General features: G+C 46.9%; 15 non-coding genes and 1 pseudogene across 15 annotated transcripts; all 16 read right to left on the reverse strand.

Annotated features, from left to right (window-relative positions):
- Positions 1 to 110: 110 nt before the first annotated feature.
- On the reverse strand, positions 111 to 215 carry LOC142285952 (U2 spliceosomal RNA; annotated as a pseudogene).
- Positions 216 to 1,602: 1,387 nt separating this feature from the next.
- On the reverse strand, positions 1,603 to 1,793 carry LOC142285998 (U2 spliceosomal RNA). Its single transcript, XR_012747277.1, has one exon. It is a non-coding gene; the product is annotated as a U2 spliceosomal RNA (small nuclear RNA).
- A 1,387-nt stretch (positions 1,794 to 3,180) lies between these two features.
- Positions 3,181 to 3,371, reverse strand: LOC142285999 (U2 spliceosomal RNA). Its single transcript, XR_012747278.1, has one exon. It is a non-coding gene; the product is annotated as a U2 spliceosomal RNA (small nuclear RNA).
- A 1,387-nt stretch (positions 3,372 to 4,758) lies between these two features.
- LOC142286000 (U2 spliceosomal RNA) lies at positions 4,759 to 4,949 on the reverse strand. Its single transcript, XR_012747279.1, has one exon. It is a non-coding gene; the product is annotated as a U2 spliceosomal RNA (small nuclear RNA).
- Positions 4,950 to 6,336: 1,387 nt separating this feature from the next.
- LOC142286002 (U2 spliceosomal RNA) lies at positions 6,337 to 6,527 on the reverse strand. The gene has a single exon (XR_012747281.1). It is a non-coding gene; the product is annotated as a U2 spliceosomal RNA (small nuclear RNA).
- A 1,387-nt stretch (positions 6,528 to 7,914) lies between these two features.
- On the reverse strand, positions 7,915 to 8,105 carry LOC142286003 (U2 spliceosomal RNA). Its single transcript, XR_012747282.1, has one exon. It is a non-coding gene; the product is annotated as a U2 spliceosomal RNA (small nuclear RNA).
- Positions 8,106 to 9,492: 1,387 nt separating this feature from the next.
- Positions 9,493 to 9,683, reverse strand: LOC142286004 (U2 spliceosomal RNA). The gene has a single exon (XR_012747283.1). It is a non-coding gene; the product is annotated as a U2 spliceosomal RNA (small nuclear RNA).
- A 1,387-nt stretch (positions 9,684 to 11,070) lies between these two features.
- Positions 11,071 to 11,261, reverse strand: LOC142286005 (U2 spliceosomal RNA). The gene has a single exon (XR_012747284.1). It is a non-coding gene; the product is annotated as a U2 spliceosomal RNA (small nuclear RNA).
- Positions 11,262 to 12,648: 1,387 nt separating this feature from the next.
- LOC142286006 (U2 spliceosomal RNA) lies at positions 12,649 to 12,839 on the reverse strand. Its single transcript, XR_012747285.1, has one exon. It is a non-coding gene; the product is annotated as a U2 spliceosomal RNA (small nuclear RNA).
- A 1,387-nt stretch (positions 12,840 to 14,226) lies between these two features.
- Positions 14,227 to 14,419, reverse strand: LOC142285930 (U2 spliceosomal RNA). The gene has a single exon (XR_012747223.1). It is a non-coding gene; the product is annotated as a U2 spliceosomal RNA (small nuclear RNA).
- A 2,189-nt stretch (positions 14,420 to 16,608) lies between these two features.
- On the reverse strand, positions 16,609 to 16,799 carry LOC142285907 (U2 spliceosomal RNA). The gene has a single exon (XR_012747202.1). It is a non-coding gene; the product is annotated as a U2 spliceosomal RNA (small nuclear RNA).
- A 1,387-nt stretch (positions 16,800 to 18,186) lies between these two features.
- Positions 18,187 to 18,377, reverse strand: LOC142285908 (U2 spliceosomal RNA). Its single transcript, XR_012747203.1, has one exon. It is a non-coding gene; the product is annotated as a U2 spliceosomal RNA (small nuclear RNA).
- Positions 18,378 to 19,764: 1,387 nt separating this feature from the next.
- LOC142285909 (U2 spliceosomal RNA) lies at positions 19,765 to 19,955 on the reverse strand. Its single transcript, XR_012747204.1, has one exon. It is a non-coding gene; the product is annotated as a U2 spliceosomal RNA (small nuclear RNA).
- Positions 19,956 to 21,342: 1,387 nt separating this feature from the next.
- LOC142285931 (U2 spliceosomal RNA) lies at positions 21,343 to 21,535 on the reverse strand. The gene has a single exon (XR_012747224.1). It is a non-coding gene; the product is annotated as a U2 spliceosomal RNA (small nuclear RNA).
- Positions 21,536 to 23,724: 2,189 nt separating this feature from the next.
- On the reverse strand, positions 23,725 to 23,915 carry LOC142285910 (U2 spliceosomal RNA). The gene has a single exon (XR_012747205.1). It is a non-coding gene; the product is annotated as a U2 spliceosomal RNA (small nuclear RNA).
- A 1,387-nt stretch (positions 23,916 to 25,302) lies between these two features.
- On the reverse strand, positions 25,303 to 25,500 carry LOC142285946 (U2 spliceosomal RNA). Its single transcript, XR_012747236.1, has one exon. It is a non-coding gene; the product is annotated as a U2 spliceosomal RNA (small nuclear RNA).
- Positions 25,501 to 25,762: the final 262 nt, after the last annotated feature.

Raw genomic sequence — 25,762 nt, forward strand, 5'->3', positions numbered from 1 at the left:
CTCGAAGTTCCTCTGGTCTCCCCAAGTCTTCTCCGAGCCTTCGTCTTCTTGCTTCTTTCTGCCAAGCTCTTCTTCCGTCCGATCTCCCTCTTCCGGTCTCGGCTGGGCTTTGGAGCTCGTCTCCCTGATCGTATCTCGTCAAGTGTAGCTAGCTCAGTTTGTTCTGATAAGAACAGATACTACACTTGATCTTAGCCAAAAGGCCGAGAAGCGATAACCAGAATTGGTTTGGGCCTCGAGTGGCACCCTGGCCTATGCCGGACACATCTTAGGGAGAGAGAGCGAGAGGGAGACAAACCCACGCCTACACAAGACATTTTGTCACCCAAGCCAACCCTTGAAAAGGCTGCTTTGCAGAGCCAAAACAAGAAGAATGGTGCGTTTTGCAGCCGCCGCCCACTGCAATGAATCTGAATAACTCCTCCTTTAGGGCGCAAGCAACTCCCCTCCCCCTTGCAGTCTTTCCAATTCACGATACAAAAAGACGGACAGGACAGGTTGCCTGACTTTCCGTCACTGCCACCCTTTGCCATCCTTACCCGTAGAAAGCCCTTTCATCATCCCCAAACCCTAATCTTTTCCCTTTCCTTCCCAGCCCCCAAACCCTGCCCTCTGTACCTTTCTCACCACCCGCTTCCCTTCTCCTGTCATCCCCCTACCACCCGGGAAAAAAAGAGATTGCCCCCTCCTTCCACTAGCCCACCCTCCCACCCAAAGAACAACTTCTTCTGCGCAGCTTGTTTTCTAGGCAGCAGCGCTATTGTGATGTCATCGGGGGGCATTGTGACAAGCCGCCAGTGTTCCGTCTCTTCATGTTGTGCACAGTTCAAACGGAAAATACATCAACAGGCAGACTACAGAAAAGCTTACTATCAAAGGTTAGAGGGGGGCTTTCTCAGAGGGCTTTTTACAGTTTTTCTATTCCCAATTAGCCGTTTAAGTGTACTTATTGAAAGTAGTAATTCTTTCATAGGCCGCCCTTTCTTAGTATTTGACGTTCCTTATATTGCGGTATGAGGCTTCGCAGTAGGTTGCAAACATTCATCACCCATGACTGTCCCCAATTGAGCTCAGAAGCTCAATGTCTATCATGACCTCTCTTTTAGAATGTCCAAGAGCAAGCAAACTATTCCTCCAGGAGAGGGCGCCAACAGACTACTAAAGAGATCATCATTACTCAAAGAAAACCCCAAAAACCAATGCATGATAGGAATAAACAGGTAACTTTCTTTGGAGTGGAAGCGGAGAGATCGCACCAGATGCCAATTCTAGATGTTATCACACCTGTGGTCACTGCAGCAGCAGGTGAATCCACTTTGTCCAAAAGGGATCTATTCCATTCAATTGCAAATGATCTAGATAAGACAGAGAACTGCAGCACGGGGACATAGCCGAGTTGGTCAGGTTGAGTGGTGATGAGTTTGCTATTTGGATGAATAAAGAAAGTCAAAAGTGTGAAAGATAAAAAACAAAAGGAGGAAGTGTGAAAAGTGAATGGGCCAAATTGAGGTGCATATGAAGACGTATGCTTTCTTCCAATTCATTAAATCGGGCTAATATGAATCAGGTGAATTGAGTTCTGCTTTTGGAAACTGGGTTAAGAAGGGGTGCACCGTTCCTGGAGGTACTGCAATACCAGGTCAATGCGTGGAGTGGACAGAGCAAGCTCTTTTTCCATCTCCCTGTTCTAAAAATCCATTTAATATATGGTCCCCAGATAGGGGACGTATCAGATATTAAACTGATAAGAACAGATACTACACTTGATCTTAGCCAAAAGGCCGAGAAGCGATAACCAGAATTGGTTTGGGCCTCGAGTGGCACCCTGGCCTATGCCGGACACATCTTAGGGAGAGAGAGCGAGAGGGAGACAAACCCACGCCTACACAAGACATTTTGTCACCCAAGCCAACCCTTGAAAAGGCTGCTTTGCAGAGCCAAAACAAGAAGAATGGTGCGTTTTGCAGCCGCCGCCCACTGCAATGAATCTGAATAACTCCTCCTTTAGGGCGCAAGCAACTCCCCTCCCCCTTGCAGTCTTTCCAATTCACGATACAAAAAGACGGACAGGACAGGTTGCCTGACTTTCCGTCACTGCCACCCTTTGCCATCCTTACCCGTAGAAAGCCCTTTCATCATCCCCAAACCCTAATCTTTTCCCTTTCCTTCCCAGCCCCCAAACCCTGCCCTCTGTACCTTTCTCACCACCCGCTTCCCTTCTCCTGTCATCCCCCTACCACCCGGGAAAAAAAGAGATTGCCCCCTCCTTCCACTAGCCCACCCTCCCACCCAAAGAACAACTTCTTCTGCGCAGCTTGTTTTCTAGGCAGCAGCGCTATTGTGATGTCATCGGGGGGCATTGTGACAAGCCGCCAGTGTTCCGTCTCTTCATGTTGTGCACAGTTCAAACGGAAAATACATCAACAGGCAGACTATAGAAAAGCTTACTATCAAAGGTTAGAGGGGGGCTTTCTCAGAGGGCTTTTTACAGTTTTTCTATTCCCAATTAGCCGTTTAAGTGTACTTATTGAAAGTAGTAATTCTTTCATAGGCCGCCCTTTCTTAGTATTTGACGTTCCTTATATTGCGGTATGAGGCTTCGCAGTAGGTTGCAAACATTCATCACCCATGACTGTCCCCAATTGAGCTCAGAAGCTCAATGTCTATCATGACCTCTCTTTTAGAATGTCCAAGAGCAAGCAAACTATTCCTCCAGGAGAGGGCGCCAACAGACTACTAAAGAGATCATCATTACTCAAAGAAAACCCCAAAAACCAATGCATGATAGGAATAAACAGGTAACTTTCTTTGGAGTGGAAGCGGAGAGATCGCACCAGATGCCAATTCTAGATGTTATCACACCTGTGGTCACTGCAGCAGCAGGTGAATCCACTTTGTCCAAAAGGGATCTATTCCATTCAATTGCAAATGATCTAGATAAGACAGAGAACTGCAGCACGGGGACATAGCCGAGTTGGTCAGGTTGAGTGGTGATGAGTTTGCTATTTGGATGAATAAAGAAAGTCAAAAGTGTGAAAGATAAAAAACAAAAGGAGGAAGTGTGAAAAGTGAATGGGCCAAATTGAGGTGCATATGAAGACGTATGCTTTCTTCCAATTCATTAAATCGGGCTAATATGAATCAGGTGAATTGAGTTCTGCTTTTGGAAACTGGGTTAAGAAGGGGTGCACCGTTCCTGGAGGTACTGCAATACCAGGTCAATGCGTGGAGTGGACAGAGCAAGCTCTTTTTCCATCTCCCTGTTCTAAAAATCCATTTAATATATGGTCCCCAGATAGGGGACGTATCAGATATTAAACTGATAAGAACAGATACTACACTTGATCTTAGCCAAAAGGCCGAGAAGCGATAACCAGAATTGGTTTGGGCCTCGAGTGGCACCCTGGCCTATGCCGGACACATCTTAGGGAGAGAGAGCGAGAGGGAGACAAACCCACGCCTACACAAGACATTTTGTCACCCAAGCCAACCCTTGAAAAGGCTGCTTTGCAGAGCCAAAACAAGAAGAATGGTGCGTTTTGCAGCCGCCGCCCACTGCAATGAATCTGAATAACTCCTCCTTTAGGGCGCAAGCAACTCCCCTCCCCCTTGCAGTCTTTCCAATTCACGATACAAAAAGACGGACAGGACAGGTTGCCTGACTTTCCGTCACTGCCACCCTTTGCCATCCTTACCCGTAGAAAGCCCTTTCATCATCCCCAAACCCTAATCTTTTCCCTTTCCTTCCCAGCCCCCAAACCCTGCCCTCTGTACCTTTCTCACCACCCGCTTCCCTTCTCCTGTCATCCCCCTACCACCCGGGAAAAAAAGAGATTGCCCCCTCCTTCCACTAGCCCACCCTCCCACCCAAAGAACAACTTCTTCTGCGCAGCTTGTTTTCTAGGCAGCAGCGCTATTGTGATGTCATCGGGGGGCATTGTGACAAGCCGCCAGTGTTCCGTCTCTTCATGTTGTGCACAGTTCAAACGGAAAATACATCAACAGGCAGACTACAGAAAAGCTTACTATCAAAGGTTAGAGGGGGGCTTTCTCAGAGGGCTTTTTACAGTTTTTCTATTCCCAATTAGCCGTTTAAGTGTACTTATTGAAAGTAGTAATTCTTTCATAGGCCGCCCTTTCTTAGTATTTGACGTTCCTTATATTGCGGTATGAGGCTTCGCAGTAGGTTGCAAACATTCATCACCCATGACTGTCCCCAATTGAGCTCAGAAGCTCAATGTCTATCATGACCTCTCTTTTAGAATGTCCAAGAGCAAGCAAACTATTCCTCCAGGAGAGGGCGCCAACAGACTACTAAAGAGATCATCATTACTCAAAGAAAACCCCAAAAACCAATGCATGATAGGAATAAACAGGTAACTTTCTTTGGAGTGGAAGCGGAGAGATCGCACCAGATGCCAATTCTAGATGTTATCACACCTGTGGTCACTGCAGCAGCAGGTGAATCCACTTTGTCCAAAAGGGATCTATTCCATTCAATTGCAAATGATCTAGATAAGACAGAGAACTGCAGCACGGGGACATAGCCGAGTTGGTCAGGTTGAGTGGTGATGAGTTTGCTATTTGGATGAATAAAGAAAGTCAAAAGTGTGAAAGATAAAAAACAAAAGGAGGAAGTGTGAAAAGTGAATGGGCCAAATTGAGGTGCATATGAAGACGTATGCTTTCTTCCAATTCATTAAATCGGGCTAATATGAATCAGGTGAATTGAGTTCTGCTTTTGGAAACTGGGTTAAGAAGGGGTGCACCGTTCCTGGAGGTACTGCAATACCAGGTCAATGCGTGGAGTGGACAGAGCAAGCTCTTTTTCCATCTCCCTGTTCTAAAAATCCATTTAATATATGGTCCCCAGATAGGGGACGTATCAGATATTAAACTGATAAGAACAGATACTACACTTGATCTTAGCCAAAAGGCCGAGAAGCGATAACCAGAATTGGTTTGGGCCTCGAGTGGCACCCTGGCCTATGCCGGACACATCTTAGGGAGAGAGAGCGAGAGGGAGACAAACCCACGCCTACACAAGACATTTTGTCACCCAAGCCAACCCTTGAAAAGGCTGCTTTGCAGAGCCAAAACAAGAAGAATGGTGCGTTTTGCAGCCGCCGCCCACTGCAATGAATCTGAATAACTCCTCCTTTAGGGCGCAAGCAACTCCCCTCCCCCTTGCAGTCTTTCCAATTCACGATACAAAAAGACGGACAGGACAGGTTGCCTGACTTTCCGTCACTGCCACCCTTTGCCATCCTTACCCGTAGAAAGCCCTTTCATCATCCCCAAACCCTAATGTTTTCCCTTTCCTTCCCAGCCCCCAAACCCTGCCCTCTGTACCTTTCTCACCACCCGCTTCCCTTCTCCTGTCATCCCCCTACCACCCGGGAAAAAAAGAGATTGCCCCCTCCTTCCACTAGCCCACCCTCCCACCCAAAGAACAACTTCTTCTGCGCAGCTTGTTTTCTAGGCAGCAGCGCTATTGTGATGTCATCGGGGGGCATTGTGACAAGCCGCCAGTGTTCCGTCTCTTCATGTTGTGCACAGTTCAAACGGAAAATACATCAACAGGCAGACTACAGAAAAGCTTACTATCAAAGGTTAGAGGGGGGCTTTCTCAGAGGGCTTTTTACAGTTTTTCTATTCCCAATTAGCCGTTTAAGTGTACTTATTGAAAGTAGTAATTCTTTCATAGGCCGCCCTTTCTTAGTATTTGACGTTCCTTATATTGCGGTATGAGGCTTCGCAGTAGGTTGCAAACATTCATCACCCATGACTGTCCCCAATTGAGCTCAGAAGCTCAATGTCTATCATGACCTCTCTTTTAGAATGTCCAAGAGCAAGCAAACTATTCCTCCAGGAGAGGGCGCCAACAGACTACTAAAGAGATCATCATTACTCAAAGAAAACCCCAAAAACCAATGCATGATAGGAATAAACAGGTAACTTTCTTTGGAGTGGAAGCGGAGAGATCGCACCAGATGCCAATTCTAGATGTTATCACACCTGTGGTCACTGCAGCAGCAGGTGAATCCACTTTGTCCAAAAGGGATCTATTCCATTCAATTGCAAATGATCTAGATAAGACAGAGAACTGCAGCACGGGGACATAGCCGAGTTGGTCAGGTTGAGTGGTGATGAGTTTGCTATTTGGATGAATAAAGAAAGTCAAAAGTGTGAAAGATAAAAAACAAAAGGAGGAAGTGTGAAAAGTGAATGGGCCAAATTGAGGTGCATATGAAGACGTATGCTTTCTTCCAATTCATTAAATCGGGCTAATATGAATCAGGTGAATTGAGTTCTGCTTTTGGAAACTGGGTTAAGAAGGGGTGCACCGTTCCTGGAGGTACTGCAATACCAGGTCAATGCGTGGAGTGGACAGAGCAAGCTCTTTTTCCATCTCCCTGTTCTAAAAATCCATTTAATATATGGTCCCCAGATAGGGGACGTATCAGATATTAAACTGATAAGAACAGATACTACACTTGATCTTAGCCAAAAGGCCGAGAAGCGATAACCAGAATTGGTTTGGGCCTCGAGTGGCACCCTGGCCTATGCCGGACACATCTTAGGGAGAGAGAGCGAGAGGGAGACAAACCCACGCCTACACAAGACATTTTGTCACCCAAGCCAACCCTTGAAAAGGCTGCTTTGCAGAGCCAAAACAAGAAGAATGGTGCGTTTTGCAGCCGCCGCCCACTGCAATGAATCTGAATAACTCCTCCTTTAGGGCGCAAGCAACTCCCCTCCCCCTTGCAGTCTTTCCAATTCACGATACAAAAAGACGGACAGGACAGGTTGCCTGACTTTCCGTCACTGCCACCCTTTGCCATCCTTACCCGTAGAAAGCCCTTTCATCATCCCCAAACCCTAATCTTTTCCCTTTCCTTCCCAGCCCCCAAACCCTGCCCTCTGTACCTTTCTCACCACCCGCTTCCCTTCTCCTGTCATCCCCCTACCACCCGGGAAAAAAAGAGATTGCCCCCTCCTTCCACTAGCCCACCCTCCCACCCAAAGAACAACTTCTTCTGCGCAGCTTGTTTTCTAGGCAGCAGCGCTATTGTGATGTCATCGGGGGGCATTGTGACAAGCCGCCAGTGTTCCGTCTCTTCATGTTGTGCACAGTTCAAACGGAAAATACATCAACAGGCAGACTACAGAAAAGCTTACTATCAAAGGTTAGAGGGGGGCTTTCTCAGAGGGCTTTTTACAGTTTTTCTATTCCCAATTAGCCGTTTAAGTGTACTTATTGAAAGTAGTAATTCTTTCATAGGCCGCCCTTTCTTAGTATTTGACGTTCCTTATATTGCGGTATGAGGCTTCGCAGTAGGTTGCAAACATTCATCACCCATGACTGTCCCCAATTGAGCTCAGAAGCTCAATGTCTATCATGACCTCTCTTTTAGAATGTCCAAGAGCAAGCAAACTATTCCTCCAGGAGAGGGCGCCAACAGACTACTAAAGAGATCATCATTACTCAAAGAAAACCCCAAAAACCAATGCATGATAGGAATAAACAGGTAACTTTCTTTGGAGTGGAAGCGGAGAGATCGCACCAGATGCCAATTCTAGATGTTATCACACCTGTGGTCACTGCAGCAGCAGGTGAATCCACTTTGTCCAAAAGGGATCTATTCCATTCAATTGCAAATGATCTAGATAAGACAGAGAACTGCAGCACGGGGACATAGCCGAGTTGGTCAGGTTGAGTGGTGATGAGTTTGCTATTTGGATGAATAAAGAAAGTCAAAAGTGTGAAAGATAAAAAACAAAAGGAGGAAGTGTGAAAAGTGAATGGGCCAAATTGAGGTGCATATGAAGACGTATGCTTTCTTCCAATTCATTAAATCGGGCTAATATGAATCAGGTGAATTGAGTTCTGCTTTTGGAAACTGGGTTAAGAAGGGGTGCACCGTTCCTGGAGGTACTGCAATACCAGGTCAATGCGTGGAGTGGACAGAGCAAGCTCTTTTTCCATCTCCCTGTTCTAAAAATCCATTTAATATATGGTCCCCAGATAGGGGACGTATCAGATATTAAACTGATAAGAACAGATACTACACTTGATCTTAGCCAAAAGGCCGAGAAGCGATAACCAGAATTGGTTTGGGCCTCGAGTGGCACCCTGGCCTATGCCGGACACATCTTAGGGAGAGAGAGCGAGAGGGAGACAAACCCACGCCTACACAAGACATTTTGTCACCCAAGCCAACCCTTGAAAAGGCTGCTTTGCAGAGCCAAAACAAGAAGAATGGTGCGTTTTGCAGCCGCCGCCCACTGCAATGAATCTGAATAACTCCTCCTTTAGGGCGCAAGCAACTCCCCTCCCCCTTGCAGTCTTTCCAATTCACGATACAAAAAGACGGACAGGACAGGTTGCCTGACTTTCCGTCACTGCCACCCTTTGCCATCCTTACCCGTAGAAAGCCCTTTCATCATCCCCAAACCCTAATCTTTTCCCTTTCCTTCCCAGCCCCCAAACCCTGCCCTCTGTACCTTTCTCACCACCCGCTTCCCTTCTCCTGTCATCCCCCTACCACCCGGGAAAAAAAGAGATTGCCCCCTCCTTCCACTAGCCCACCCTCCCACCCAAAGAACAACTTCTTCTGCGCAGCTTGTTTTCTAGGCAGCAGCGCTATTGTGATGTCATCGGGGGGCATTGTGACAAGCCGCCAGTGTTCCGTCTCTTCATGTTGTGCACAGTTCAAACGGAAAATACATCAACAGGCAGACTACAGAAAAGCTTACTATCAAAGGTTAGAGGGGGGCTTTCTCAGAGGGCTTTTTACAGTTTTTCTATTCCCAATTAGCCGTTTAAGTGTACTTATTGAAAGTAGTAATTCTTTCATAGGCCGCCCTTTCTTAGTATTTGACGTTCCTTATATTGCGGTATGAGGCTTCGCAGTAGGTTGCAAACATTCATCACCCATGACTGTCCCCAATTGAGCTCAGAAGCTCAATGTCTATCATGACCTCTCTTTTAGAATGTCCAAGAGCAAGCAAACTATTCCTCCAGGAGAGGGCGCCAACAGACTACTAAAGAGATCATCATTACTCAAAGAAAACCCCAAAAACCAATGCATGATAGGAATAAACAGGTAACTTTCTTTGGAGTGGAAGCGGAGAGATCGCACCAGATGCCAATTCTAGATGTTATCACACCTGTGGTCACTGCAGCAGCAGGTGAATCCACTTTGTCCAAAAGGGATCTATTCCATTCAATTGCAAATGATCTAGATAAGACAGAGAACTGCAGCACGGGGACATAGCCGAGTTGGTCAGGTTGAGTGGTGATGAGTTTGCTATTTGGATGAATAAAGAAAGTCAAAAGTGTGAAAGATAAAAAACAAAAGGAGGAAGTGTGAAAAGTGAATGGGCCAAATTGAGGTGCATATGAAGACGTATGCTTTCTTCCAATTCATTAAATCGGGCTAATATGAATCAGGTGAATTGAGTTCTGCTTTTGGAAACTGGGTTAAGAAGGGGTGCACCGTTCCTGGAGGTACTGCAATACCAGGTCAATGCGTGGAGTGGACAGAGCAAGCTCTTTTTCCATCTCCCTGTTCTAAAAATCCATTTAATATATGGTCCCCAGATAGGGGACGTATCAGATATTAAACTGATAAGAACAGATACTACACTTGATCTTAGCCAAAAGGCCGAGAAGCGATAACCAGAATTGGTTTGGGCCTCGAGTGGCACCCTGGCCTATGCCGGACACATCTTAGGGAGAGAGAGCGAGAGGGAGACAAACCCACGCCTACACAAGACATTTTGTCACCCAAGCCAACCCTTGAAAAGGCTGCTTTGCAGAGCCAAAACAAGAAGAATGGTGCGTTTTGCAGCCGCCGCCCACTGCAATGAATCTGAATAACTCCTCCTTTAGGGCGCAAGCAACTCCCCTCCCCCTTGCAGTCTTTCCAATTCACGATACAAAAAGACGGACAGGACAGGTTGCCTGACTTTCCGTCACTGCCACCCTTTGCCATCCTTACCCGTAGAAAGCCCTTTCATCATCCCCAAACCCTAATCTTTTCCCTTTCCTTCCCAGCCCCCAAACCCTGCCCTCTGTACCTTTCTCACCACCCGCTTCCCTTCTCCTGTCATCCCCCTACCACCCGGGAAAAAAAGAGATTGCCCCCTCCTTCCACTAGCCCACCCTCCCACCCAAAGAACAACTTCTTCTGCGCAGCTTGTTTTCTAGGCAGCAGCGCTATTGTGATGTCATCGGGGGGCATTGTGACAAGCCGCCAGTGTTCCGTCTCTTCATGTTGTGCACAGTTCAAACGGAAAATACATCAACAGGCAGACTACAGAAAAGCTTACTATCAAAGGTTAGAGGGGGGCTTTCTCAGAGGGCTTTTTACAGTTTTTCTATTCCCAATTAGCCGTTTAAGTGTACTTATTGAAAGTAGTAATTCTTTCATAGGCCGCCCTTTCTTAGTATTTGACGTTCCTTATATTGCGGTATGAGGCTTCGCAGTAGGTTGCAAACATTCATCACCCATGACTGTCCCCAATTGAGCTCAGAAGCTCAATGTCTATCATGACCTCTCTTTTAGAATGTCCAAGAGCAAGCAAACTATTCCTCCAGGAGAGGGCGCCAACAGACTACTAAAGAGATCATCATTACTCAAAGAAAACCCCAAAAACCAATGCATGATAGGAATAAACAGGTAACTTTCTTTGGAGTGGAAGCGGAGAGATCGCACCAGATGCCAATTCTAGATGTTATCACACCTGTGGTCACTGCAGCAGCAGGTGAATCCACTTTGTCCAAAAGGGATCTATTCCATTCAATTGCAAATGATCTAGATAAGACAGAGAACTGCAGCACGGGGACATAGCCGAGTTGGTCAGGTTGAGTGGTGATGAGTTTGCTATTTGGATGAATAAAGAAAGTCAAAAGTGTGAAAGATAAAAAACAAAAGGAGGAAGTGTGAAAAGTGAATGGGCCAAATTGAGGTGCATATGAAGACGTATGCTTTCTTCCAATTCATTAAATCGGGCTAATATGAATCAGGTGAATTGAGTTCTGCTTTTGGAAACTGGGTTAAGAAGGGGTGCACCGTTCCTGGAGGTACTGCAATACCAGGTCAATGCGTGGAGTGGACAGAGCAAGCTCTTTTTCCATCTCCCTGTTCTAAAAATCCATTTAATATATGGTCCCCAGATAGGGGACGTATCAGATATTAAACTGATAAGAACAGATACTACACTTGATCTTAGCCAAAAGGCCGAGAAGCGATAACCAGAATTGGTTTGGGCCTCGAGTGGCACCCTGGCCTATGCCGGACACATCTTAGGGAGAGAGAGCGAGAGGGAGACAAACCCACGCCTACACAAGACATTTTGTCACCCAAGCCAACCCTTGAAAAGGCTGCTTTGCAGAGCCAAAACAAGAAGAATGGTGCGTTTTGCAGCCGCCGCCCACTGCAATGAATCTGAATAACTCCTCCTTTAGGGCGCAAGCAACTCCCCTCCCCCTTGCAGTCTTTCCAATTCACGATACAAAAAGACGGACAGGACAGGTTGCCTGACTTTCCGTCACTGCCACCCTTTGCCATCCTTACCCGTAGAAAGCCCTTTCATCATCCCCAAACCCTAATCTTTTCCCTTTCCTTCCCAGCCCCCAAACCCTGCCCTCTGTACCTTTCTCACCACCCGCTTCCCTTCTCCTATCATCCCCCTACCACCCGGGAAAAAAAGAGATTGCCCCCTCCTTCCACTAGCCCACCCTCCCACCCAAAGAACAACTTCTTCTGCGCAGCTTGTTTTCTAGGCAGCAGCGCTATTGTGATGTCATCGGGGGGCATTGTGACAAGCCGCCAGTGTTCCGTCTCTTCATGTTGTGCACAGTTCAAACGGAAAATACATCAACAGGCAGACTACAGAAAAGCTTACTATCAAAGGTTAGAGGGGGGCTTTCTCAGAGGGCTTTTTACAGTTTTTCTATTCCCAATTAGCCGTTTAAGTGTACTTATTGAAAGTAGTAATTCTTTCATAGGCCGCCCTTTCTTAGTATTTGACGTTCCTTATATTGCGGTATGAGGCTTCGCAGTAGGTTGCAAACATTCATCACCCATGACTGTCCCCAATTGAGCTCAGAAGCTCAATGTCTATCATGACCTCTCTTTTAGAATGTCCAAGAGCAAGCAAACTATTCCTCCAGGAGAGGGCGCCAACAGACTACTAAAGAGATCATCATTACTCAAAGAAAACCCCAAAAACCAATGCATGATAGGAATAAACAGGTAACTTTCTTTGGAGTGGAAGCGGAGAGATCGCACCAGATGCCAATTCTAGATGTTATCACACCTGTGGTCACTGCAGCAGCAGGTGAATCCACTTTGTCCAAAAGGGATCTATTCCATTCAATTGCAAATGATCTAGATAAGACAGAGAACTGCAGCACGGGGACATAGCCGAGTTGGTCAGGTTGAGTGGTGATGAGTTTGCTATTTGGATGAATAAAGAAAGTCAAAAGTGTGAAAGATAAAAAACAAAAGGAGGAAGTGTGAAAAGTGAATGGGCCAAATTGAGGTGCATATGAAGACGTATGCTTTCTTCCAATTCATTAAATCGGGCTAATATGAATCAGGTGAATTGAGTTCTGCTTTTGGAAACTGGGTTAAGAAGGGGTGCACCGTTCCTGGAGGTACTGCAATACCAGGTCAATGCGTGGAGTGGACAGAGCAAGCTCTTTTTCCATCTCCCTGTTCTAAAAATCCATTTAATATATGGTCCCCAGATAGGGGACGTATCAGATATTAAACTGATAAGAACAGATACTACACTTGATCTTAGCCAAAAGGCCGAGAAGCGATAACCAGAATTGGTTTGGGCCTCGAGTGGCACCCTGGCCTATGCCGGACACATCTTAGGGAGAGAGAGCGAGAGGGAGACAAACCCACGCCTACACAAGACATTTTGTCACCCAAGCCAACCCTTGAAAAGGCTGCTTTGCAGAGCCAAAACAAGAAGAATGGTGCGTTTTGCAGCCGCCGCCCACTGCAATGAATCTGAATAACTCCTCCTTTAGGGCGCAAGCAACTCCCCTCCCCCTTGCAGTCTTTCCAATTCACGATACAAAAAGACGGACAGGACAGGTTGCCTGACTTTCCGTCACTGCCACCCTTTGCCATCCTTACCCGTAGAAAGCCCTTTCATCATCCCCAAACCCTAATCTTTTCCCTTTCCTTCCCAGCCCCCAAACCCTGCCCTCTGTACCTTTCTCACCACCCGCTTCCCTTCTCCTGTCATCCCCCTACCACCCGGGAAAAAAAGAGATTGCCCCCTCCTTCCACTAGCCCACCCTCCCACCCAAAGAACAACTTCTTCTGCGCAGCTTGTTTTCTAGGCAGCAGCGCTATTGTGATGTCATCGGGGGGCATTGTGACAAGCCGCCAGTGTTCCGTCTCTTCATGTTGTGCACAGTTCAAACGGAAAATACATCAACAGGCAGACTACAGAAAAGCTTACTATCAAAGGTTAGAGGGGGGCTTTCTCAGAGGGCTTTTTACAGTTTTTCTATTCCCAATTAGCCGTTTAAGTGTACTTATTGAAAGTAGTAATTCTTTCATAGGCCGCCCTTTCTTAGTATTTGACGTTCCTTATATTGCGGTATGAGGCTTCGCAGTAGGTTGCAAACATTCATCACCCATGACTGTCCCCAATTGAGCTCAGAAGCTCAATGTCTATCATGACCTCTCTTTTAGAATGTCCAAGAGCAAGCAAACTATTCCTCCAGGAGAGGGCGCCAACAGACTACTAAAGAGATCATCATTACTCAAAGAAAACCCCAAAAACCAATGCATGATAGGAATAAACAGGTAACTTTCTTTGGAGTGGAAGCGGAGAGATCGCACCAGATGCCAATTCTAGATGTTATCACACCTGTGGTCACTGCAGCAGCAGGTGAATCCACTTTGTCCAAAAGGGATCTATTCCATTCAATTGCAAATGATCTAGATAAGACAGAGAACTGCAGCACGGGGACATAGCCGAGTTGGTCAGGTTGAGTGGTGATGAGTTTGCTATTTGGATGAATAAAGAAAGTCAAAAGTGTGAAAGATAAAAAACAAAAGGAGGAAGTGTGAAAAGTGAATGGGCCAAATTGAGGTGCATATGAAGACGTATGCTTTCTTCCAATTCATTAAATCGGGCTAATATGAATCAGGTGAATTGAGTTCTGCTTTTGGAAACTGGGTTAAGAAGGGGTGCACCGTTCCTGGAGGTACTGCAATACCAGGTCAATGCGTGGAGTGGACAGAGCAAGCTCTTTTTCCATCTCCCTGTTCTAAAAATCCATTTAATATATGGTCCCCAGATAGGGGACGTATCAGATATTAAACTGATAAGAACAGATTTTTGATTTAATGAAGCTTTCCAAAGCACCACAAAAAATGCATGACCGAAGTCACACCAAAAACAGTGCAAAGGCTAGGATTCGTGTGGACCCCACCGTGAGGAGAGGGTCCCCAAAAATCAACCCCGTCCCTCCGAGCCAGAAGGCCACAGCAAGGGTCAGGGATCTTCGGTGCTCCCCCAAGCCGAAGCCTGGTTGAGCCTTGTCGTTGCTCCCAGCGTCCACCCAGGCATCTTACCCAAGTGGAGTAGAGAGCTACTAGTTGTTGGTTTCGCAGCCGAAACTGCCCGGACCGTCAACCGGTGTTGGTTTCTCAGCCCAAGGCTAACCGGACCTCCAACCGGGTGTTGGTTTCTCAGCCGAAGCTGACCCAGACCTCCAACCGGGTGTTGGTTTCTCAGCCGAAGCTGACCCGGACCTCCAACCGGGTGTTAGTTTCTCAGCCCAAAGCTGACCAGACCTCCGACCGGGATTATAAAAATTTCCCTTCCTAGCCAGAAGGCCGGGATAGGGTAATATGCTCATAAAGTATGAAAAGGCAAGGTACGGTGTGCTACAGAGCCCAAGGCTTGCCGGGGTCCCAAGCCAGCAAGCTCAGACTCACTCCAGGGTCGTCAGTCCTGGGGCACGTTGTACCATAGCCCCCCATCCTTACTTAGTCTAATAGCCTCGATCCTGGTAGGGCCATGTTTTCCACTAGATGAATATACTATCCACCCAGAGTACTAGCAAGCGCAACCTTCCAGTGTGCATTGTATCATTGTACTAAGGTGGCCTGGAGCTTAAACCACCTCTTCGAACAACACTACACTTGATCTTAGCCAAAAGGCCGAGAAGCGATAACCAGAATTGGTTTGGGCCTCGAGTGGCACCCTGGCCTATGCCGGACACATCTTAGGGAGAGAGAGCGAGAGGGAGACAAACCCACGCCTACACAAGACATTTTGTCACCCAAGCCAACCCTTGAAAAGGCTGCTTTGCAGAGCCAAAACAAGAAGAATGGTGCGTTTTGCAGCCGCCGCCCACTGCAATGAATCTGAATAACTCCTCCTTTAGGGCGCAAGCAACTCCCCTCCCCCTTGCAGTCTTTCCAATTCACGATACAAAAAGACGGACAGGACAGGTTGCCTGACTTTCCGTCACTGCCACCCTTTGCCATCCTTACCCGTAGAAAGCCCTTTCATCATCCCCAAACCCTAATCTTTTCCCTTTCCTTCCCAGCCCCCAAACCCTGCCCTCTGTACCTTTCTCACCACCCGCTTCCCTTCTCCTGTCATCCCCCTACCACCCGGGAAAAAAAGAGATTGCCCCCTCCTTCCACTAGCCCACCCTCCCACCCAAAGAACAACTTCTTCTGCGCAGCTTGTTTTCTAGGCAGCAGCGCTATTGTGATGTCATCGGGGGGCATTGTGACAAGCCGCCAGTGTTCCGTCTCTTCATGTTGTGCACAGTTCAAACGGAAAATACATCAACAGGCAGACTACAGAAAAGCTTACTATCAAAGGTTAGAGGGGGGCTTTCTCAGAGGGCTTTTTACAGTTTTTCTATTCCCAATTAGCCGTTTAAGTGTACTTATTGAAAGTAGTAATTCTTTCATAGGCCGCCCTTTCTTAGTATTTGACGTTCCTTATATTGCGGTATGAGGCTTCGCAGTAGGTTGCAAACATTCATCACCCATGACTGTCCCCAATTGAGCTCAGAAGCTCAATGTCTATCATGACCTCTCTTTTAGAATGTCCAAGAGCAAGCAAACTATTCCTCCAGGAGAGGGCGCCAACAGACTACTAAAGAGATCATCATTACTCAAAGAAAACCCCAAAAACCAATGCATGATAGGAATAAACAGGTAACTTTCTTTGGAGTGGAAGCGGAGAGATCGCACCAGATGCCAATTCTAGATGTTATCACACCTGTGGTCACTGCAGCAGCAGGTGAATCCACTTTGTCCAAAAGGGATCTATTCCATTCAATTGCAAATGATCTAGATAAGACAGAGAACTGCAGCACGGGGACATAGCCGAGTTGGTCAGGTTGAGTGGTGATGAGTTTGCTATTTGGATGAATAAAGAAAGTCAAAAGTGTGAAAGATAAAAAACAAAAGGAGGAAGTGTGAAAAGTGAATGGGCCAAATTGAGGTGCATATGAAGACGTATGCTTTCTTCCAATTCATTAAATCGGGCTAATATGAATCAGGTGAATTGAGTTCTGCTTTTGGAAACTGGGTTAAGAAGGGGTGCACCGTTCCTGGAGGTACTGCAATACCAGGTCAATGCGTGGAGTGGACAGAGCAAGCTCTTTTTCCATCTCCCTGTTCTAAAAATCCATTTAATATATGGTCCCCAGATAGGGGACGTATCAGATATTAAACTGATAAGAACAGATACTACACTTGATCTTAGCCAAAAGGCCGAGAAGCGATAACCAGAATTGGTTTGGGCCTCGAGTGGCACCCTGGCCTATGCCGGACACATCTTAGGGAGAGAGAGCGAGAGGGAGACAAACCCACGCCTACACAAGACATTTTGTCACCCAAGCCAACCCTTGAAAAGGCTGCTTTGCAGAGCCAAAACAAGAAGAATGGTGCGTTTTGCAGCCGCCGCCCACTGCAATGAATCTGAATAACTCCTCCTTTAGGGCGCAAGCAACTCCCCTCCCCCTTGCAGTCTTTCCAATTCACGATACAAAAAGACGGACAGGACAGGTTGCCTGACTTTCCGTCACTGCCACCCTTTGCCATCCTTACCCGTAGAAAGCCCTTTCATCATCCCCAAACCCTAATCTTTTCCCTTTCCTTCCCAGCCCCCAAACCCTGCCCTCTGTACCTTTCTCACCACCCGCTTCCCTTCTCCTGTCATCCCCCTACCACCCGGGAAAAAAAGAGATTGCCCCCTCCTTCCACTAGCCCACCCTCCCACCCAAAGAACAACTTCTTCTGCGCAGCTTGTTTTCTAGGCAGCAGCGCTATTGTGATGTCATCGGGGGGCATTGTGACAAGCCGCCAGTGTTCCGTCTCTTCATGTTGTGCACAGTTCAAACGGAAAATACATCAACAGGCAGACTACAGAAAAGCTTACTATCAAAGGTTAGAGGGGGGCTTTCTCAGAGGGCTTTTTACAGTTTTTCTATTCCCAATTAGCCGTTTAAGTGTACTTATTGAAAGTAGTAATTCTTTCATAGGCCGCCCTTTCTTAGTATTTGACGTTCCTTATATTGCGGTATGAGGCTTCGCAGTAGGTTGCAAACATTCATCACCCATGACTGTCCCCAATTGAGCTCAGAAGCTCAATGTCTATCATGACCTCTCTTTTAGAATGTCCAAGAGCAAGCAAACTATTCCTCCAGGAGAGGGCGCCAACAGACTACTAAAGAGATCATCATTACTCAAAGAAAACCCCAAAAACCAATGCATGATAGGAATAAACAGGTAACTTTCTTTGGAGTGGAAGCGGAGAGATCGCACCAGATGCCAATTCTAGATGTTATCACACCTGTGGTCACTGCAGCAGCAGGTGAATCCACTTTGTCCAAAAGGGATCTATTCCATTCAATTGCAAATGATCTAGATAAGACAGAGAACTGCAGCACGGGGACATAGCCGAGTTGGTCAGGTTGAGTGGTGATGAGTTTGCTATTTGGATGAATAAAGAAAGTCAAAAGTGTGAAAGATAAAAAACAAAAGGAGGAAGTGTGAAAAGTGAATGGGCCAAATTGAGGTGCATATGAAGACGTATGCTTTCTTCCAATTCATTAAATCGGGCTAATATGAATCAGGTGAATTGAGTTCTGCTTTTGGAAACTGGGTTAAGAAGGGGTGCACCGTTCCTGGAGGTACTGCAATACCAGGTCAATGCGTGGAGTGGACAGAGCAAGCTCTTTTTCCATCTCCCTGTTCTAAAAATCCATTTAATATATGGTCCCCAGATAGGGGACGTATCAGATATTAAACTGATAAGAACAGATACTACACTTGATCTTAGCCAAAAGGCCGAGAAGCGATAACCAGAATTGGTTTGGGCCTCGAGTGGCACCCTGGCCTATGCCGGACACATCTTAGGGAGAGAGAGCGAGAGGGAGACAAACCCACGCCTACACAAGACATTTTGTCACCCAAGCCAACCCTTGAAAAGGCTGCTTTGCAGAGCCAAAACAAGAAGAATGGTGCGTTTTGCAGCCGCCGCCCACTGCAATGAATCTGAATAACTCCTCCTTTAGGGCGCAAGCAACTCCCCTCCCCCTTGCAGTCTTTCCAATTCACGATACAAAAAGACGGACAGGACAGGTTGCCTGACTTTCCGTCACTGCCACCGTTTGCCATCCTTACCCGTAGAAAGCCCTTTCATCATCCCCAAACCCTAATCTTTTCCCTTTCCTTCCCAGCCCCCAAACCCTGCCCTCTGTACCTTTCTCACCACCCGCTTCCCTTCTCCTGTCATCCCCCTACCACCCGGGAAAAAAAGAGATTGCCCCCTCCTTCCACTAGCCCACCCTCCCACCCAAAGAACAACTTCTTCTGCGCAGCTTGTTTTCTAGGCAGCAGCGCTATTGTGATGTCATCGGGGGGCATTGTGACAAGCCGCCAGTGTTCCGTCTCTTCATGTTGTGCACAGTTCAAACGGAAAATACATCAACAGGCAGACTACAGAAAAGCTTACTATCAAAGGTTAGAGGGGGGCTTTCTCAGAGGGCTTTTTACAGTTTTTCTATTCCCAATTAGCCGTTTAAGTGTACTTATTGAAAGTAGTAATTCTTTCATAGGCCGCCCTTTCTTAGTATTTGACGTTCCTTATATTGCGGTATGAGGCTTCGCAGTAGGTTGCAAACATTCATCACCCATGACTGTCCCCAATTGAGCTCAGAAGCTCAATGTCTATCATGACCTCTCTTTTAGAATGTCCAAGAGCAAGCAAACTATTCCTCCAGGAGAGGGCGCCAACAGACTACTAAAGAGATCATCATTACTCAAAGAAAACCCCAAAAACCAATGCATGATAGGAATAAACAGGTAACTTTCTTTGGAGTGGAAGCGGAGAGATCGCACCAGATGCCAATTCTAGATGTTATCACACCTGTGGTCACTGCAGCAGCAGGTGAATCCACTTTGTCCAAAAGGGATCTATTCCATTCAATTGCAAATGATCTAGATAAGACAGAGAACTGCAGCACGGGGACATAGCCGAGTTGGTCAGGTTGAGTGGTGATGAGTTTGCTATTTGGATGAATAAAGAAAGTCAAAAGTGTGAAAGATAAAAAACAAAAGGAGGAAGTGTGAAAAGTGAATGGGCCAAATTGAGGTGCATATGAAGACGTATGCTTTCTTCCAATTCATTAAATCGGGCTAATATGAATCAGGTGAATTGAGTTCTGCTTTTGGAAACTGGGTTAAGAAGGGGTGCACCGTTCCTGGAGGTACTGCAATACCAGGTCAATGCGTGGAGTGGACAGAGCAAGCTCTTTTTCCATCTCCCTGTTCTAAAAATCCATTTAATATATGGTCCCCAGATAGGGGACGTATCAGATATTAAACTGATAAGAACAGATACTACACTTGATCTTAGCCAAAAGGCCGAGAAGCGATAACCAGAATTGGTTTGGGCCTCGAGTGGCACCCTGGCCTATGCCGGACACATCTTAGGGAGAGAGAGCGAGAGGGAGACAAACCCACGCCTACACAAGACATTTTGTCACCCAAGCCAACCCTTGAAAAGGCTGCTTTGCAGAGCCAAAACAAGAAGAATGGTGCGTTTTGCAGCCGCCGCCCACTGCAATGAATCTGAATAACTCCTCCTTTAGGGCGCAAGCAACTCCCCTCCCCCTTGCAGTCTTTCCAATTCACGATACAAAAAGACGGACAGGACAGGTTGCCTGACTTTCCGTCACTGCCACCCTTTGCCATCCTTACCCGTAGAAAGCCCTTTCATCATCCCCAAACCCTAATCTTTTCCCTTTCCTTCCCAGCCCCCAAACCCTGCCCTCTGTACCTTTCTCACCACCCGCTTCCCTTCTCCTGTCATCCCCCTACCACCCGGGAAAAAAAGAGATTGCCCCCTCCTTCCACTAGCCCACCCTCCCACCCAAAGAACAACTTCTTCTGCGCAGCTTGTTTTCTAGGCAGCAGCGCTATTGTGATGTCATCGGGGGGCATTGTGACAAGCCGCCAGTGTTCCGTCTCTTCATGTTGTGCACAGTTCAAACGGAAAATACATCAACAGGCAGACTACAGAAAAGCTTACTATCAAAGGTTAGAGGGGGGCTTTCTCAGAGGGCTTTTTACAGTTTTTCTATTCCCAATTAGCCGTTTAAGTGTACTTATTGAAAGTAGTAATTCTTTCATAGGCCGCCCTTTCTTAGTATTTGACGTTCCTTATATTGCGGTATGAGGCTTCGCAGTAGGTTGCAAACATTCATCACCCATGACTGTCCCCAATTGAGCTCAGAAGCTCAATGTCTATCATGACCTCTCTTTTAGAATGTCCAAGAGCAAGCAAACTATTCCTCCAGGAGAGGGCGCCAACAGACTACTAAAGAGATCATCATTACTCAAAGAAAACCCCAAAAACCAATGCATGATAGGAATAAACAGGTAACTTTCTTTGGAGTGGAAGCGGAGAGATCGCACCAGATGCCAATTCTAGATGTTATCACACCTGTGGTCACTGCAGCAGCAGGTGAATCCACTTTGTCCAAAAGGGATCTATTCCATTCAATTGCAAATGATCTAGATAAGACAGAGAACTGCAGCACGGGGACATAGCCGAGTTGGTCAGGTTGAGTGGTGATGAGTTTGCTATTTGGATGAATAAAGAAAGTCAAAAGTGTGAAAGATAAAAAACAAAAGGAGGAAGTGTGAAAAGTGAATGGGCCAAATTGAGGTGCATATGAAGACGTATGCTTTCTTCCAATTCATTAAATCGGGCTAATATGAATCAGGTGAATTGAGTTCTGCTTTTGGAAACTGGGTTAAGAAGGGGTGCACCGTTCCTGGAGGTACTGCAATACCAGGTCAATGCGTGGAGTGGACAGAGCAAGCTCTTTTTCCATCTCCCTGTTCTAAAAATCCATTTAATATATGGTCCCCAGATAGGGGACGTATCAGATATTAAACTGATAAGAACAGATTTTTGATTTAATGAAGCTTTCCAAAGCACCACAAAAAATGCATGACCGAAGTCACACCAAAAACAGTGCAAAGGCTAGGATTCGTGTGGACCCCACCGTGAGGAGAGGGTCCCCAAAAATCAACCCCGTCCCTCCGAGCCAGAAGGCCACAGCAAGGGTCAGGGATCTTCGGTGCTCCCCCAAGCCGAAGCCTGGTTGAGCCTTGTCGTTGCTCCCAGCGTCCACCCAGGCATCTTACCCAAGTGGAGTAGAGAGCTACTAGTTGTTGGTTTCGCAGCCGAAACTGCCCGGACCGTCAACCGGTGTTGGTTTCTCAGCCCAAGGCTAACCGGACCTCCAACCGGGTGTTGGTTTCTCAGCCGAAGCTGACCCAGACCTCCAACCGGGTGTTGGTTTCTCAGCCGAAGCTGACCCGGACCTCCAACCGGGTGTTAGTTTCTCAGCCCAAAGCTGACCAGACCTCCGACCGGGATTATAAAAATTTCCCTTCCTAGCCAGAAGGCCGGGATAGGGTAATATGCTCATAAAGTATGAAAAGGCAAGGTACGGTGTGCTACAGAGCCCAAGGCTTGCCGGGGTCCCAAGCCAGCAAGCTCAGACTCACTCCAGGGTCGTCAGTCCTGGGGCACGTTGTACCATAGCCCCCCATCCTTACTTAGTCTAATAGCCTCGATCCTGGTAGGGCCATGTTTTCCACTAGATGAATATACTATCCACCCAGAGTACTAGCAAGCGCAACCTTCCAGTGTGCATTGTATCATTGTACTAAGGTGGCCTGGAGCTTAAACCACCTCTTCGAACAACACTACACTTGATCTTAGCCAAAAGGCCGAGAAGCGATAACCAGAATTGGTTTGGGCCTCGAGTGGCACCCTGGCCTATGCCGGACACATCTTAGGGAGAGAGAGCGAGAGGGAGACAAACCCACGCCTACACAAGACATTTTGTCACCCAAGCCAACCCTTGAAAAGGCTGCTTTGCAGAGCCAAAACAAGAAGAATGGTGCGTTTTGCAGCCGCCGCCCACTGCAATGAATCTGAATAACTCCTCCTTTAGGGCGCAAGCAACTCCCCTCCCCCTTGCAGTCTTTCCAATTCACGATACAAAAAGACGGACAGGACAGGTTGCCTGACTTTCCGTCACTGCCACCCTTTGCCATCCTTACCCGTAGAAAGCCCTTTCATCATCCCCAAACCCTAATCTTTTCCCTTTCCTTCCCAGCCCCCAAACCCTGCCCTCTGTACCTTTCTCACCACCCGCTTCCCTTCTCCTGTCATCCCCCTACCACCCGGGAAAAAAAGAGATTGCCCCCTCCTTCCACTAGCCCACCCTCCCACCCAAAGAACAACTTCTTCTGCGCAGCTTGTTTTCTAGGCAGCAGCGCTATTGTGATGTCATCGGGGGGCATTGTGACAAGCCGCCAGTGTTCCGTCTCTTCATGTTGTGCACAGTTCAAACGGAAAATACATCAACAGGCAGACTACAGAAAAGCTTACTATCAAAGGTTAGAGGGGGGCTTTCTCAGAGGGCTTTTTACAGTTTTTCTATTCCCAATTAGCCGTTTAAGTGTACTTATTGAAAGTAGTAATTCTTTCATAGGCCGCCCTTTCTTAGTATTTGACGTTCCTTATATTGCGGTATGAGGCTTCGCAGTAGGTTGCAAACATTCATCACCCATGACTGTCCCCAATTGAGCTCAGAAGCTCAATGTCTATCATGACCTCTCTTTTAGAATGTCCAAGAGCAAGCAAACTATTCCTCCAGGAGAGGGCGCCAACAGACTACTAAAGAGATCATCATTACTCAAAGAAAACCCCAAAAACCAATGCATGATAGGAATAAACAGGTAACTTTCTTTGGAGTGGAAGCGGAGAGATCGCACCAGATGCCAATTCTAGATGTTATCACACCTGTGGTCACTGCAGCAGCAGGTGAATCCACTTTGTCCAAAAGGGATCTATTCCATTCAATTGCAAATGATCTAGATAAGACAGAGAACTGCAGCACGGGGACATAGCCGAGTTGGTCAGGTTGAGTGGTGATGAGTTTGCTATTTGGATGAATAAAGAAAGTCAAAAGTGTGAAAGATAAAAAACAAAAGGAGGAAGTGTGAAAAGTGAATGGGCCAAATTGAGGTGCATATGAAGACGTATGCTTTCTTCCAATTCATTAAATCGGGCTAATATGAATCAGGTGAATTGAGTTCTGCTTTTGGAAACTGGGTTAAGAAGGGGTGCACCGTTCCTGGAGGTACTGCAATACCAGGTCAATGCGTGGAGTGGACAGAGCAAGCTCTTTTTCCATCTCCCTGTTCTAAAAATCCATTTAATATATGGTCCCCAGATAGGGGACGTATCAGATATTAAACTGATAAGAACAGATACTACACTTGATCTTAGCCAAAAGGCCGAGAAGCGATAACCAGAATTGGTTTGGGCCTCGAGTGGCACCCTGGCCTATGCCGGACACATCTTAGGGAGAGAGAGCGAGAGGGAGACAAACCCACGCCTACACAAGACATTTTGTCACCCAAGCCAACCCTTGAAAAGGCTGCTTTGCAGAGCCAAAACAAGAAGAATGGTGCGTTTTGCAGCCGCCGCCCACTGCAATGAATCTGAATAACTCCTCCTTTAGGGCGCAAGCAACTCCCCTCCCCCTTGCAGTCTTTCCAATTCACGATACAAAAAGACGGACAGGACAGGTTGCCTGACTTTCCGTCACTGCCACCCTTTGCCATCCTTACCCGTAGAAAGCCCTTTCATCATCCCCAAACCCTAATCTTTTCCCTTTCCTTCCCAGCCCCCAAACCCTGCCCTCTGTACCTTTCTCACCACCCGCTTCCCTTCTCCTGTCATCCCCCTACCACCCGGGAAAAAAAGAGATTGCCCCCTCCTTCCACTAGCCCACCCTCCCACCCAAAGAACAACTTCTTCTGCGCAGCTTGTTTTCTAGGCAGCAGCGCTATTGTGATGTCATCGGGGGGCATTGTGACAAGCCGCCAGTGTTCCGTCTCTTCATGTTGTGCACAGTTCAAACGGAAAATACATCAACAGGCAGACTACAGAAAAGCTTACTATCAAAGGTTAGAGGGGGGCTTTCTCAGAGGGCTTTTTACAGTTTTTCTATTCCCAATTAGCCGTTTAAGTGTACTTATTGAAAGTAGTAATTCTTTCATAGGCCGCCCTTTCTTAGTATTTGACGTTCCTTATATTGCGGTATGAGGCTTCGCAGTAGGTTGCAAACATTCATCACCCATGACTGTCCCCAATTGAGCTCAGAAGCTCAATGTCTATCATGACCTCTCTTTTAGAATGTCCAAGAGCAAGCAAACTATTCCTCCAGGAGAGGGCGCCAACAGACTACTAAAGAGATCATCATTACTCAAAGAAAACCCCAAAAACCAATGCATGATAGGAATAAACAGGTAACTTTCTTTGGAGTGGAAGCGGAGAGATCGCACCAGATGCCAATTCTAGATGTTATCACACCTGTGGTCACTGCAGCAGCAGGTGAATCCACTTTGTCCAAAAGGGATCTATTCCATTCAATTGCAAATGATCTAGATAAGACAGAGAACTGCAGCACGGGGACATAGCCGAGTTGGTCAGGTTGAGTGGTGATGAGTTTGCTATTTGGATGAATAAAGAAAGTCAAAAGTGTGAAAGATAAAAAACAAAAGGAGGAAGTGTGAAAAGTGAATGGGCCAAATTGAGGTGCATATGAAGACGTATGCTTTCTTCCAATTCATTAAATCGGGCTAATATGAATCAGGTGAATTGAGTTCTGCTTTTGGAAACTGGGTTAAGAAGGGGTGCACCGTTCCTGGAGGTACTGCAATACCAGGTCAATGCGTGGAGTGGACAGAGCAAGCTCTTTTTCCATCTCCCTGTTCTAAAAATCCATTTAATATATGGTCCCCAGATAGGGGACGTATCAGATATTAAACTGATAAGAACAGATTTTTTGATTTAATGAAGCTTTCCAAAGCACCGCAAAAAATGCATGACCGAAGTCACACCAAAAACAGTGCAAAGGCTAGGATTCGTGTGGACCCCTCCGTGAGGAGAGGGTCCCCAAAAATCAACCCCGTCCCTCCGAGCCAGAAGGCCACAGCAAGGGTCAGGGATCTTCGGTGCTCCCCCAAGCCGAAGCCTGGTTGAGCCTTGTCATTGCTCCCAGCGTCCACCCAGGCATCTTACCCAAGTGAAGTAGAGAGCTACTAGTTGTTGGTTTCGCAGCCGAAACTGCCCGGACCGTCAACCGGTG

Source organism: Anomaloglossus baeobatrachus, unplaced genomic scaffold (assembly GCF_048569485.1).
Source record: "Anomaloglossus baeobatrachus isolate aAnoBae1 unplaced genomic scaffold, aAnoBae1.hap1 Scaffold_636, whole genome shotgun sequence".
In the NCBI taxonomy this organism is placed as follows: Eukaryota; Metazoa; Chordata; class Amphibia; order Anura; family Aromobatidae; genus Anomaloglossus; species Anomaloglossus baeobatrachus.